This window comes from Cervus canadensis, chromosome 15 (genome assembly GCF_019320065.1).
Source record: "Cervus canadensis isolate Bull #8, Minnesota chromosome 15, ASM1932006v1, whole genome shotgun sequence".
Classification (NCBI taxonomy): Eukaryota; Metazoa; Chordata; class Mammalia; order Artiodactyla; family Cervidae; genus Cervus; species Cervus canadensis.
The window spans coordinates 20,238,238-20,254,269 of NC_057400.1; the positions used below are offsets into that span (position 1 = coordinate 20,238,238).

The window sequence follows — 16,032 nt, forward strand, 5'->3', positions numbered from 1 at the left end:
AAAAAATTTCTAAGTATAATATTAACATTTCACCACATTTGCTCCTCTCTTGCTTTATATTTATATAAAATTACCCTTGGTGGCTCAGATAGTAAAGAATCCGCCTGCAGTGTGGGAGACCTGGGTTCAGTCCCTGGGTTGGGAAGATCCGCTGGAGGAAGCATGGCAACCCACTCTAGTATTCCTGCCTGAAAAATCCCAGTGGTCAGAGGCGCCTGGTGGGCTACAGCCCATGGGGTTGCAAAGAGTCAGACAGGACTGAGAAACTAAACATAGCACCCGATTGGTGTGCTATTTCTTAATTTGTGGTTTTCTAGATTATGTTAAGTGTTTTTAACTAAAACCACAACTCCTCCTAACTTAGACCAGTAATTGCATATACTTTTCCCCAAGGATCTTATTTAAAGCAAAGGAAAAAAAAAAAAAAAATCCTTATACTCTTGCTTTGCTGTTCTGTTTGTTTTACTGGTAGATTTTTTTTTTTTTTCTTTTCATAAAAGCACTTTTTATTTGAGGCAAAGAAAAGTCTAGCTGAAAGGATTACAGTACCAAGCAACTAAAATCCCACTGTTAGAGGCACTATTCTGATTTTGTAAATTCAATTTAGAAAAGAGTATTTGGGTTGCATGTTCCCCAGTTCCCCAGACAAGAAGGGCAAAGGAAAACTGAAGACACTTCTACTAATCTATTGAGTCTGTTCTTTGGACGTGACACCAAGCTGGCCGAGCCCTCAGCGGTTTGTCTAGAAGTCGCTGATCCACCACTGAGGGAAACGGGCCAAATTACGCTACACACAAGGAAAGTGAGGTGGGAGATGGCAGGTCACCTGGCCAAGGGCAGACAGGCGCAGCTTCAAAACTCCTTCAGAACTCCTCATGAACGGGGTAATCCCTGTGGGAGGCACAGCTCACCAAGGCACAGACCCTCCAGCCCCTGTTGTAGCTGGGCAAGGTGGTCATATCCTCCTTGTTCAGTTCAAAGACCTGGAAGTCCTCAGCAATGCGTTCAGGCGTCGCCGACTTGGGGATCACGATCAGGTTTCTCTGCCTGGGGACTCAGATCAGCGCCTGGACTGTGGTTTTACTGTGCTGTCTGCAATCGCTTTGATCCTCGGGTCCTCCAGTATGGAAGGGTCCTCGGGCTTGGCCTGTCGGGAGAGCCCAGGGGACTATCGGCACTCACCACAGTGCCTTTGGAGTTGCAGTGCTGGATTAACTTCTCCTGAGTGAGGTATGGGTGGCACTCGATCTGGTTAACCGGCAGCTTGTATTTTAAGCCAGGTTTGTTTACGATCTTCTCCACATGGAGATGGTTGAAACTGGCGACTCCAACAGCTTTCACCAGCCCTTTGTCCACCAGCTCTTCCATGGCCGTCCAGGTATCCACGAAATCTTTCTCACTGGGAATCACGTTGCCGTCCTCATCCAGTGGGAAGAAGTCTTCCCCAGGCTTGAAGCCCGTGGGCCAGCGGATGAGGTAGAGGTCCAGGTAGTCCAGCTTCAGGTCCATGAGCATCTTCTGGCAGGCTCCTTTCACCACGTCCTTGTTGTGATACGTGCACCACTGTTTGCTGACAATGAAGAGGTCCTCACGTTTCACAACCTTCTCCTGCAGCTTCGCGTGGAGGGCCAAACCCACCTCATTCTCATTCTGGTACATGTGGGCACAGTCAATGTGACAGAGTCCAAGGTCAATCTCCACCTTCACAGCCTCCGTCACTTTGCCTGGAGGGGACTTCCAGGTGCCTAGCCCCAAGATGGGCATCTTGGCGCCAGTGTAGAGCACATGTGGTTGGCCATGACTGCTGAGCTCCGCCGACTGGGATCAGAGGACCGTGGTAGATGTTTTTCTAGTCTACTTTTTTTCACTGAAAATATAGTGGCTTAAGGATTATCAATGTATGTGAGGATCTCAATTCTGTTGCTTCTGAGACTTTTCCCCTTTTTCCAAGTGATGATCAATACCCACAGTTTTAGGGTCCTGGTATCATCATATGTCTGTAAGATATGTGTCTATAGTTATATGTTTATAGTTGTGGCTTCATTTTTTGTTCATCACTTTCATTTCAACTTATTTTTTTCAATTTTGCTTTATGTGGATTTTACCTCAACCTATTGAGAGATCTCTTATCCACTTAAATATATGTTTGTAAAAATGTATTCAACATTTCTAGATGTTTAATCGTGCATCATTTTTCACAATACCAAAGCAGCCATATTGCTAGAACAATTCTAAATAACAATTTTAAAGATAACATTTTCAATTGTTTACCTTGAATATAATATTCATTATTTTTTCATGAGTCTAGAAAATAAAAATTAGTCAGAACTTATCATACTTACTGTTATAGATTCTTCTCCCCAAAGCCCTGATGAAATCACTGTACATAAAATAATTAATTTTATATATATTCATCTTTATCAATTAACTTGAGTATTTCTTTTGACATTTTGAAGATAAATCCTATCTTGGGTGTACAGATGTTTTGTTGTTTTACTAACATTCAAATAAGTTGCATTTTTCAACATTTCTTGTGATAGCTTGCTATTTTTAGACAAAAATATATAAGCAATACATTTCTGAGCAATGTATTAAAGAAAATGAATGCTTAAGTAATATTTGATACTGAGAACTGGAAAGTGAGTTGATCAGAACCACACTGGTTAGCCTGGAAAGTAAGTTTTTAACAGAAAGCAAATTTGGCAGTGCCAGCTCTGAACTACTCATTGCTTGTGACATGATTTGACATTATAATCATTCACCTTACACTCTTTGTTCTAATTCTTTATATGAAGTAAGCAAACTTGTCTTTATAGCTTGGCTTCCCATTTGATTTCCTACAGAGATCATAAGTTGGTCAAGGAAACTATAAATCCTGTCTGCTTAGCAGTGATATTTCTTTCTGTACATTGTTAAATTAGCATTCAGTTCTGCACTAGCTTTTGTGAGCTTGGCTGACCTGAGACTATCTGGGGAAGATTGAAAAACTAAAAATGAAACCTGAAATATTGTGAACAAAAGGATTCTGGGATGCTATATACATTACCAATGAATCAGTTAAATGGTTCCTGTGTTTTAGTCACATAGACAGTTATTTATTTCTGTCATTATTCATTCAATCATGCATTTATCCATCCACACATCCATGCATCCACCCATCCATTTAACTATTCACTGAACCAGCACTTATTTAATATCTATATACCTAGTTCTGTGCTAGCTGGTAGTAATAAAGAGAAAATTATTTTCAGCAACCTTTCTTTAGAAGAGAGGCAGATAGGTGAAACAGAAACATAATCACATATTATAAACATAAAAATATAAAAATAGGTGTTACTCAGTATGATCAAAAGAAAAAGTGAGTTTACCCTGGAGAACAAAAAAAAAAACGAAACAAATATTTGTAACTCCTAATATCACTTTCTTTCAATTTCTCTGAAATTATGTCTTTAGTTATGAGAGGATATGAATTGGTCCTGGATATATTTCTGACTATGTGCAAATATGTAGGTAAGTAAAAATTAAATGGATAAAAGTAAGCAAAATTTATGAAGTCACATTACAAGAGCCATCACTGGAAATATTTCCTCCTTTAATAAGTATAAGCTGAACACCAACACGTACAATTATGTACAAGGCATATTTAATCACTGAATCATGTGACTAAATATAATGCATCAATATCGAACTTGACCTTTTATATTTTTATAATATGTTCTGGATTATTATTTATTAGATTTTTAATTTTTCATGTTAAATTTTAAACTATTGGAAGAAATCACCATTGCAAATCTAAAGCCTTTTAGTTTCATACTCTATGTCAATTTTTAAACTACAGTTTACTATGTATTTCAAGAAGAGCTTAAAAGTGCTTAGTAGTGCTTTTACCAATAAATGAAACATCTATGATTAACAACTGAGTCTTAAGCTTTGACATATATAAATGCCATGTAGATCTATATATAATTTTATCTATATGTCCATAAAAAGAGGACTTATTTTTAAGAATATGAAGGAACAGTATCCATTTTTTTAAGAGACAAAATTTTGTGTTCAGTGATTATGAGATAAAAAAAAGAACCTAGAAATTTAACTGGGCACATTGGTCATGAGCCAATACTGGATTTCCATAAATTATAGGATCTAAAACTACTGATCTGACATTTATAAGATTAACTTACAAAATTTGTTTTAACTGTCTCATTACAAAATTTGACTCTCTTTGTAAATTTTTGGCCTTGGATTAAAAATTTTAGACATTTATTTATATTTTAAGATTATTGAGAAAATATATGATGAATTCCCTCCCTAATACAGTACAAAATATTATTTTCTAGTGTTGTAATTTTGATTCTAATAGTGGATGGTTAAGAAACAGTATTTATCTGTTGTATACAGGTTGTATTAACAGGTTGGATCAACTACAAATCGGCCCTCGCCACTGCACTTGCCATCTACCACAAGGATTAAATCATGTGCTGTTGCAGCTGCTGATTTTCAACACCCTCTGAGAGGAATTCAAGGTAGAGAGCAGAAATGAGGCAGCCTGCAGCGGGGGTGGGGGTGGTGGAGTGGGGGGTGCTGTGGGGGAGGAAACTGGAAGCACAAGTCTTCAGATAGTTAAATCTTTTCAGGAGCCAATTTTAAGAGTTCAATTCTTGTATCTCCTTGTATCTAGAAAAGCACTAAAATTCTTCATAGTGATGACTGCTCCTCATGACAAGCAGAAAACTTCTGCAAAAAATATGGGATTGATTACATGTACTACCCCTTCAACAAAATAACATATATTTTGACCTTCGCCTCTACCTCTTTGGAGCAGTTTCTCAGGGCTATCTGAGGTGCTATCTCTTGAACTATAGTTCTCATTTTGCCCCCAATAAAAGTTAACTCACAACTCTCAACATTGTGTATTTTTTAAAGTCAACACTTGTTTAAATTACTAAACTGACAACATGAATACTACATATATTCTCAAACTCATTTATCAAATTAGAACAAAAATTAGCACATGTTCATTAAAAATATCACAAAGTTCAAGGATTTAAATTTCACTCACATTTTCTGAACATTTCTTGAGGTAAAAGACAGTGTTAGGTAACGTAAATAACATACAACTGGTTTCATGAAGAATCAAATATGTTAACTGTGATAAATGCAGAATACAGATGTGAGGCAAAGGACTGGTACAGAGGAGGGAGTGACTGAGGGTCTTGACACAAGACAGTCTTTTAGAATAATTCTTGCTTGAAATGGGCTTTTGATTACAAATAGATTTTTTTTTTTTCAGGTAAATGAGGGTGGTGTAAAAACGTATTGAGAATAGAGGAAAATAGAATAACACATTCAAGAACTATTCAGTATCCTAGAATGCAAGAGACAGATTTCCAGCACGAGGGAGAAGATGAATCTGCAGTGTGGGTATGATCAGATTCTATAGGATCTTGTGACTCAAGCTAGTATCTTTATCACTTGGATAATGGCAAGCCACTGAGACACAGAAAAGGTTAGAAACTGAGGTGAAAACAAACACACATACCCCCCCACATATTACTTTTCACCTTAGCAAATATGTTATTTACTTTATATTTCCAAAAGAAAAAAAAAGAGAACAACTGAATCTTCTCAAACTCATACAAATTTTAGGGGTTTTTTTTTTGTTGTTGTTGTTAAAATTTTTTTAATTCTTTAATTTTTATTGCAGTACCGTTGCTTTACAATGTTGTGTTAGTGTCTGCTGTGTGACAAAATAAATCAGCTTTGGAAAAAGGAACATAGTTTTCAAGGTCAATCTGTACTCTTGATAGATAAAAAGACTTTAAGCTTCTTAGAAGCTAAATGAGGTTCTTAAGCTCTTACCAAGGACCAGATGCAGAACTGGACTAGACCACAGGCCTCCTATTCATTGTCCAGAATTATTTGAAGATTCAAAATCATCGTGACTTTGCAAGATAGTTGCAATATATCGATGCCTGGTACTGTTTAATGCCGGTACCATCATTCACCTATTATACAATAGCTCTTGTATTTTGCTTTCATTAATCCAGACTTTTAAGGTTCCTCGCCTTTCGGATTAATCTTTGGCATATGCACTGTAGTAGGAGTAGCATTTGGTTTTCATGTGGCTTGTTTTAATCTCAGTATGATTGAAAACAAAATGAATGTTTCTTGTGACTATCTGTGCCCTAACCCCAGCATGGAAGTCCAAACACAGAATATGATGCATTGGCAGAGACCCAAGATGGAAACAGAAAGAGGTACCAAAGGTCTGATGATAGGAGTCAAGGTTTTTGGCTTGTCTAGGAAGGAAAATTAACACATGGGCTTTAAATGAAAAATATCCCATCTTCATGCAAAATGCAGCAACATTAATTACAAGAGTAAAGTCTATTCATATCTTACTTCAGAAGAAGGTGGGTTATTTTTCATTCTGGAGGCACTGATTGTTATTCAATAACCTTGCTGGATTTTTGCCCTTAACTGCATTTATCAACTATGAGACTTGCTCAGAAAATGTTTATAAGGTTAATTACCAGCACATTATGCAGAATGCAGAAAATTTGATGGTGGCTTTGTATTCTGCCGGCATGTGAGGGAACATTTCAAAGGGCTCAGCTCTGATTGTTTGTGACATGGTGTTTCCTTAATTAAGAATGGCTGTTCTTCTGCATGTATGCTCCCACACAAGGTATACACCAAGACTTAATTTTTTTAACTCATCTTTTTTTTTTTTTTTGAGACTACCGAAGATCCATTTTCACAAGCCAAGAGGATTTTTTTTTTTTTTAGAAATTTCATGACAACAGATAAAAAGGAAGTTTTTTGTTTTTTTTCTTTTTTACATTTTTGTAATCCTAGGAAAATTGGGGAAATTCTTAGGCTCCAAAGTGTTGAACAACAAGAACTCTTACCTCCTCTAACCTGTTCTGATACTACTCTTTTCCTGGCTATATCCCCACCATACCAGTTATCTTTCTGGTCCTCAAATATTTCACTCTCATTTTTACTGCAGGTGATTTATTCTTGCCATTTCCTCTGCCTGAAATGATCGTCCATGGTTCTTGAATAGCTGATTCCTAGTTGTCATTCAGGACCCAGTTCAAAGGGCCTTTCCTTAGAGAGGTTATGCGGATAATCTAATGTACAGCCCAGGACTCCCTACTCCTAACCTCTCTCTCTCTTCAAACTTCTTTCATTCTCATCGTAAAGAACAGAAGTATCAGAATGTATTTAGCTGCTTATTGTCTGTCTTTTCCTTCCAAAATGTAAAGACTTGGGTGGTTTTTATATTCCTATTGTTTAGAAGGATAGTAGTTTAAAAATATTGGTTGAATATAAGAAAGAGGGTTTCCCAGTGGTAAAGAATCCATCTGCCAAGCAGGAAACCCAGGTTCGATCCCTGGGTTTGGGACGATCCCCTGGAGAAGGAAATGGCAACCCACTCTAGTAGTCTCACCTGGGAAATCCCCTGGACAGAGGAGCCTGGAGGGCTACAATCCGTGGTGTCCCAAAAGAGTCGGATATGACAACGACTAGACAACAACAAATATGAACAAATGGGAGCATGCTGTGTGTGGAGCTTTCTGTAATACATTCAATGCATTTCTGTCTTAAATTGGTGGTTACAGATTCAAATGCCGAAAGAGGTCAGGTAAACAATATGAGTGAAATAGGTCAGGTATCATGATTAATAGGGACAGGAAGGGGGAAGATGATGGCAAATTGTGGAATATTTGCTCTACGTATATTCAGTTCTGACTAACATTTATTTTCATTAATTTGAACTCCAAAATGCCACAGTTTATGTATAATTCTTGAATTTTAGTGTTGGCAAAGTAAATCTTCTTTTTAGAATTTTATTAGCCAAAAATGTATCTCTATGCTACATAAGTATCACTTATCCTCTTGTTTGCAACTTCAGCTACAAAATTAAATGTTACCATAAGAGAGTATCAAAAATTCCCAGAGGGAAAAAAATAATCTCAGGAAATTGCATATGACATGTCACTCCAAATAAAGTATGTATTATATGACACTTCCGTCTATAAAGACTAATTCAGTTGTAATTGAAACCCCAAAATGATAGTGGTTTGAACAAGGTAGAGATTATTTTTCTCATAATGAGATATAGTATGTTGGCTTTGTAGACCAGGAATCTGATCTCCTTCAATTTAATTGCTTTACCAGCTTCACAAATGAGTTTTTCCTCGTGATTCTCAATAGCTGCTTCAGTTCAAGATAACAAACCTGCATTTTGAAACAAGAATAAATTTTGTGGTGGTTCAGTTCAGTTCAGTCACTCAATCGTGTCCGACTCTTTGCGAACCCATGAATTGCAGCACACCAGGCCTCCCTGTCCATCACCAACTCCCGGAGTTTACTCAAACTCATGTCCATTGAGTCAGTGATACCATCCAGCCATCTCATCCTCTGTCGTCTCCTTCTCCTCCTGCCTCCAATCCCTCCCAACATCAGGGTCTTTTCCAATGAGTCAACTCTTCGCATGAGGTGGCCAAAGTATTGGAGTTTCAGCTTCAGCATCAGTCCTTCCAGTGAACACCCAGGACTGATCTCCTTGCGGATGGACTGGTTGGACCTCCTTGCAGTCCAAGGGACTCTTCAAGAGTCTTCTCCAACACCACAGTTCAAAAGCATCAATTCTTTGGCGATCAGCTTTCTTCACAGTCCAACTCTCAAATCCATACATGACCACTGGAAAAACCATAGCCTTGACCAGACGAACCTTTGTTGGCAAAGTAATGTCTCTGCTTTTTAATATGCTGTCTAGGCTGGTCATAACTTTCCTTCCAAGGAGTAAGCGTCTTTTAATTTCATGGCTGCAGTCACCATCTGCAGTGATTTTGGAGCCCCCAAAAATAAAGCCTGACACTGTTTCCACTGTCTCCCCATCTATTTCCCATGAAGTGATGGGACCAGATGCCATGATCTGTTTTCTGAATGTTGAGCTTTAAGCCAACTTTTTCACTCTCCTCTTTCACTTCCATCAAGAGGCTTTTCAGTTCCTCTTCACTTTCTGCCATAAGGGTGGTGTCATCTGCATATCTGAGGTTATTGATATTTCTCCCAGAAATCTTGATTCTAGCCTGTGCTTCCTCCAGCCCAGCGTTTCTCATCATGTACTTTCCATATAAGTTAAATAAGTAGGGTGACAATATACAGCATTTGTGGTGGTAGCAAAAAAAAAAAAAAAAAGAAAGAGAGAGATAGATGTCAGATTTGTGCTGTAATCAGCAGAAAGAAGGAAGTGGATGAAAGAAAAGTGGTAAAAAAATATCTGTCACTCAGCTCTTAAAAACAGTATGGAGGTTCCTCAAAAGACTAAAAACACAGTTGCCATATGATCCAGCAATTCCACTCCTGGGCATATATCCTGGAAAAACTATAAATCAAAAAGATACAAGCATCCCTGTGTTCATAGCAACACTATTTACAACAGCCAAAACATGGAAACAACCTAAGTGTCCATCAACAGATAAGTGGATAAAGAAGATGGAATACTACTCAGCTGCAAAAAAGAGCAAAATAATGAATTTGTAGCAATATGAATGCAACTAGAGATTATCATGCTAAGTGAAGTAAAAGGGAGAAAGATTAGTGATGCATGTTATCACTTATATGTGGAATCTAAAATAAGAGACAAATGAATCTTTCTAAGAAACAAAAAGACTCACAGATATATTCAACAGACTTCTAGTTTTCAGGGGGATGGGGGAAGGATGGGAGAGGGAAGGACTGGGAGTTTGGGGTTAATAGACACAAACTATTATATATAGAATGGATAAACAACAAGTTCCTATTGTATAGCACAGGGAATTATGTTCAATATCCTGTGATAAACCATACTGGAAATGAATATGAAAAAGACTGTGTATATATATATATATGTGTGTTTGTGTGTATAACTGAATCAGTTTACTGTACAGCAGAAATTAACACATTGCAAATTAACAGGACTTCAATATTATTTTTAAAAATTTGAGCCATTTTAATAAATGTATAGTGGTTTTTATGTGGTTTAATTTGCATTTCTCTGGTGAAAAGTACTGATTAACACATCTTCATATCCTATTGCTATTTGTATTTATTTGTGAAATATATGTTCAGCTTTTACTTGTTTTCTTTAATTTTTTTGGTCATCTTTTTAATATTACATTGTAACAGTTCTTTATACTTCTGGAAGCAGATCCCTTAGTTATATGTTATATACACATTGCACACATTTTCTCCAAGTCTATGACTTTCCTTTTTATTTTTTTAACTTTATCTTTCAATGAGCTTTAATTTGTATGAATGTTGTTCAGCTGCTGTCATGTCTGACCCTTTGCAACCCTATGGACTGCAGCACGCCAGGCTCCCCTGTCCTTCACCATCCCCTGGAGTTTGCTCAAACTCATGTCCATTGAGTCAGTGATGCCAACCAACCATCTTGTCCTCTGTTGTCCCCTTCTCCTCCTGCCATCAATCTTTCCCAGCATCAGGATCTTTTCCAATGAGTCAGTTCTTCACATTGAGTGGCCAAAGTGTTGGAGCTTCACCTTCAGCATCAGTCCTTCCAGTGAATATTCACGGTTGATTTCCTTAGGATTGACTAGTTTGATCTTGTTTTCCAAGGGACTCTATTAATTTTCTTTTGCATTTTGTACTTTTTGTATTTGGTTTATGTTTTCTTTTTTTCCCTAATTCAACATCACAAGAATTTTCTTCATTGCTTTCTTCTAGGTCTTTAATAGTTTTATCTATTTTAGGACTATGATCAGTTTCAGGTAATTTTTGTGGATGGTTTGAGGCATGAGTCAAGATTCATCCATTGTCTTGGCTTATCATCTTTGTCAAAATGCATTTGATGGTATAAGTGTGAGTCTGTTTTTGACTATTCCATTTTATTCCATTGATTTTGATGTCTATCATTTTGTGACTATCATACTATAGCTTTATAATAAGTTTTGAAATCAGATGGTATGAATCCCAAAATCCTGTTCATTTTCAAGAATGGCTAGAATGATTTTATACTATTTAGTTTAATCCTAACAATATACTCTGGTATAGTGATTATTGTTATTACCTTTAACTGCAACAGAAATCTTATATATAAAAATGGCAGAGCCAAATTTGAACAATGCCAGTGTGACTCCAAAATCTATTAATTCAACCATTATGTAGTTCTGTCTCCCTGCATATAGACAATATGATACTGGAGCTATTTATGGACACTAATGACTAAAAGAAAGCCAATGACATCTGTATTGAGTGTGTGTGTGTGCATGTTCATACATATGTATGTATCTGTATTATATATGAAAATTTAGAACAAGAACTTGTGCTATTTTTTAGAAGATAATAACTTTCCCATTAGCCTCAGTAGATTTAACTGTGTGGTTTTTGCTGAGTTCCTATGCTCTTTTTGGCCACCCTGGTAAAAATACGTTGAAATCCATAATCATATTGCCACATATGCCATGCTTCAAACTTATATTCAGAGCTCATGACCTTCCTAAAATATTTGAACTGCTACAAGTTCATACAATAACACTGGTTTATAGATTTACTTAATGCAGGTATTAAAATCTTATCATGAGACAACAGTATTCCTGACATAATACATGAGAGTTAAAAGATAACATAGGCCTTGGTGGAAGAAGACAATGGCAAATTTAAATTTCAAAATTCAGGAGGATTTCTTTTTTATAATTATGGTATAAATAAAGTTTCTAAGTGCCTGAAATAATGGGAACTGACTCTGCCTGGTCTGTCAGACAACATATACTGAAACAGTTTCACTGAGTGGATCAAGGGAGGGAAGATACTATAGTCTTTAGGAATGACATTGCAGAAACGGTGCCACCAGAGAGCCTGGCATTCCATGAGCCTAAAGCAGAGGTGTATGTGTATCATCACTTGTTAAGGGTACAAGTGTTAGAAATAATTTCTCTAGATTCAAGAATTAGTTTACAGCTACATTATCTGAGTATTTATCAAAGTCACAAAAGAAAATAGGAAAAAAATATTTTCTGGGGTCAAACAGTAAAATGGAGTTGTTCATCTGCCCCTAAAAATAGAATCTTACAAAACTCACTTCCCAATATTAGAACCGATTTCTAAAGAATTAATAGAAAAATTGTCATTTGACAAAAAGAGATAAGGAGTATTTTAGTCATGTGCTAAAAGATGAACCCAAGAAAGAGATTTGCCTCTCTCAGGCATGGTACCAGCTTCAGTGGCACACCCTGACATATATGTATAGAGGTAAGGCTAGGGAATCAAGAAGTGAACTTTTGCAATAACTTTATCCCAGGTAGGAAGTGTTGAGGGCCAACAATGGCAGCACAACTAGAAAGTTTTCTAAAGTAGGATCAGTGGGATACAGTAATCATTTGAAGAGAACAGATGTTTGAATTTTTCAGATCATTATTCTCCTCGTAATATAAACATTTTCCTTAAAAAAAAAAAGCCTTAAATGGATTCTTTGGAACAACACTTATTTTATTTTTAGTAGTCAATGTTAATAGGGAAAAGCTATTTAGAGCAAGAGAATGAAGGGAAAAGAGTGGATGATCTTCCCAGGCATGTGTTTCACAATGAATACAGGCCCATCTGGGCCCAGCAATCACCATCTCTGCCACTGAAAGTATGCTTCATATGTATTCATGAGTTCCCGCTTTAGCGTGCTAGGAGCCTGTGACCTTCAATTTGGCAAGGCACGCTACAACAGGATGAATGGTGTTCTGTATTCAAAGAATATTCAAAAAAATATCCAAAAAACTATTGTGTTCAACAGTTTGTATTAAAAAAACACGTATCTTTTAGTCTTGAGAAAAAAAAAATGGTGTGAATTAGACCATACACTTGTTCTCTGAATAAAATTATTATTGGCTCTAGTTAATGTTGCCTGAGTCCCAGATATACACTAAGGAAGACCTGTAGACTTACCATGTGCTGAGAACATTTCTAGTGGTATAACCAAGGACCTGAATCAGGAAACAGGCAACGTTAACTCTCTCTGCTTAATATAATGCAACTTAATAAATGTTTCATATATGAAATGATCTGCAGGGATGTGTGTGCTTTTTGAATGATGAGTTGAAAAGTGAAAGGAAAAAAACAACCATTCAACTGGTTAAAGTCTCTTCCTGATACCAGGCTATTATTTTGACTGATGTTGGCAGTCAACTACCTGGGCTATTGTTGTCACATTGCCTAGAAATATCCTGAAGAAGGCCATCAGGTCTCAAAATGGAAATATCCAGACCTGAAAAAAAGAAAAACCAAAGACAAAATCCACCAAAGAGAGACAAATTCTAGGATGTGATGGTTTTGCATCCTGAAAACAAGCCATTTTTCACCTGCATGGTATCAACAGAGAAGTTGAAGAAACTAAAAAGGATCAGAAGCATCTGATTGTTTAATGTTGGTATAGTCATTCACTTTTCTTCTGATTTTGAAATGTTCTGAAACTTTCTGTACCTGCTTCCTCATTTGGTGCCTGAATGTTATACTTCAAAAAGTGTTACAAATGTAAAATTGCAGTTATAACTTGCTAAGCCTATAAAAAGTAAAAATAAAAAGTCAATTCACTTCTGCCTGGTTCCTTCCTTTGTAGCTATTGAAGTTAGATACATGATTGCCTTTCCCTAGTGGCTCAGACTATAAAGAGTTTGTCTGCAATTCAGGAGGCCTGGGTTTGATCCCTGGATTGAGAAGATCCCCTGAAGAAGGGAATGGCTACCTACTCCAGTATTCTTCCCTGGAGAATTGCACGGACAGAGGAGCCTGGCAAGTTACAGTCTATGGGGTTGCAGAGAGTCAGACATGACTGATTAACACTTTCACATGATTTCCTAAGAAGAGAGGAAAATCCCCATTCAGTTTGTCCACTACTGATTTTGGCCACAACTGTTCTGACCGGTCAGGCTTGGAGTGAGGGGGGAGAAAATATGTGTACGGATGCTGTTTTGTAGAGACAGAACTGTCTGAAATATAAGGAAAGGAGCAGAATGATGTTGAAATGTGAAGGGTGATAGAAAAAGATGACTCTCTTAGCTTGGCTTGATCACCAATTAGAGATATTCCATGAGTTAAGAGTATAGTCATAAAATTAGCCTTAATCAAATGAAAACACTTCTGTAAGTACCCATGATGCCCTTTAATTTAACACACGGGTAACTCACCAGCAGAACTAGAAACCATTTGAGCACAAGAAACCAGAGAACACTTCTTTCTAACCATCTTAACTTTCTCCGTCTTCAGAAGCTCCTTTCACACAAGCTTGGGTATCTTTGCATTAGAAACGGAGTATCTGTCACAATCTCTTCATATCTCAAGCTATCGTCTAATCACTTCTTTATTTTTTTTAACAATTATTTAAAGTTTTAAAAATTATTTATTTTTTTGGCTGTACTAGGTCAAGGTTGCTACACATGGGCTTTTTCCAGTTGGAGTGAATGTGGGCTCCTTCTCATTGTGGTGGCTTCTCATTGCAAATCACAGCTCTGTGTGGGCTTCAGTAGTTGTGGTGCCTGGGCTGTTTTTCTTTGGTTGTACCATCTTCCTGGTCCAGGGATCAGACCTGTGCCTCTTGCACTGCCGGGCAGATTCTTAACCATTTGACCACCAGGGAAGTCCAACAACTTTAAATCTGATTTCCGATTGCATATTACTATTGAAATATAGACACTAATATCCCCTCTCTTCTTAAATCTTACATCTTTTTTTGTATTTCATTCTCCCTATAATTCAGTTGTGGTTGTCATTCAGTCACACAGTCATGTCTGACTCTTTGCAACCCCATGGTCTGAAGCATGCCAGCCTTCCCTGTCCTTCACCATCTCTTAGAGTTTGCTCAAACTCATGTCCTTTGAGTCAGTGATGCCACCCAACCATATTATCCTCTGTCATCTTCTTCTCCCGCCTTCAAAATTTCCCAGAATCAGGGACTTTTCTAAGAGTCAGTTCTGCGCATCAGGTGGCCAAAGTTTTGGAACTTCAGCTTCAGAATCAGTCCTTCCAAAAAATATTCAGGATTGATTTCCTTTTGGACTGACTGTTTTGATCTCCTTGCAGTCCAAGGGACTCTCAAGAGTCTTCTCTAATACCACAGTTCAAAAGCATCAATTCTTTGGTGCACAGCCTTTTTTATGGTCCAACTCTCATTTTCATACATGACTACTGGAAAGCCATAGCTTTCACTATATGGACCTTTGTCAGCAAAGTAATGTCTCTGTTTTTTAATATGCTGTCTAGGTTTGTCATAGCTTTTCTTCCAAGGAGCAAACATTTTTTAATTTCGTGGCTGCAGTCACCGTCGTCAGTGATTTTGGAGCCCAAGAAAATAAGGTCTGTCACTGTTTCAATTGTTTCCCCATCTATTTGCCACGAAGGAATAGGACCAGATCCCATGATCTTCGGTTTTTGAATGTTGTTTTAAGCCAATTTTTTCATTCTCCTCTTTTACCTTCAACAAGAAGTTCTTTAGTTCCTCTTCGCTTTCTGCCATAAGGGTGGTTTTATCTGCATATCTGAGGTTATTGATATTCTCCTGGCAATCTTGATTCTAGCTTGTGCTTTATCCAGCCTGGGATTTTGCATGCTGTACTATGCATATAAATTAAATAAGCAGGGTGGCAATATACAGCTTTGATGTACTCCTTTCCCAATTTGGAACCAGTCAGTCATTCCTTGTCTAGTTCTAACTGTTGCTTCTATACAGTTTTTCAGGAAGCAGGTATGGTGGTCTGGGATTCCCATCTCTTTAAGAATTTTCCAGTTTGTTGTCATCCACACAGCCAAAGACTTTAGCATAGTCAATGAAGCTGAAGTAGATTTTTTTTTCTGGAATTTTCTTGCTTTTTCTATGATCCAGTGGATGTTGGTCATAGGTTCAGTAACATCTAGCATTTTATATATCTTTTTACTTGAAATTCATCTCTCTCTTTACCTCTGTGGCTCTGAACCCTGTCTCCTAAGGTTAGTGTTTCCCAAAGCAGATTTCTGTTCTTTTGACATCTGAAAGTTAGG

At 37.3% G+C, this 16,032-nt stretch overlaps 1 pseudogene; it reads right to left on the reverse strand.

Moving 5' to 3' along the window:
* Nucleotides 1-863: 863 nt before the first annotated feature.
* The window catches only part of LOC122454023, a 32,425-nt pseudogene continuing 17,256 nt past the window's right edge, over nt 864-16,032 (reverse strand).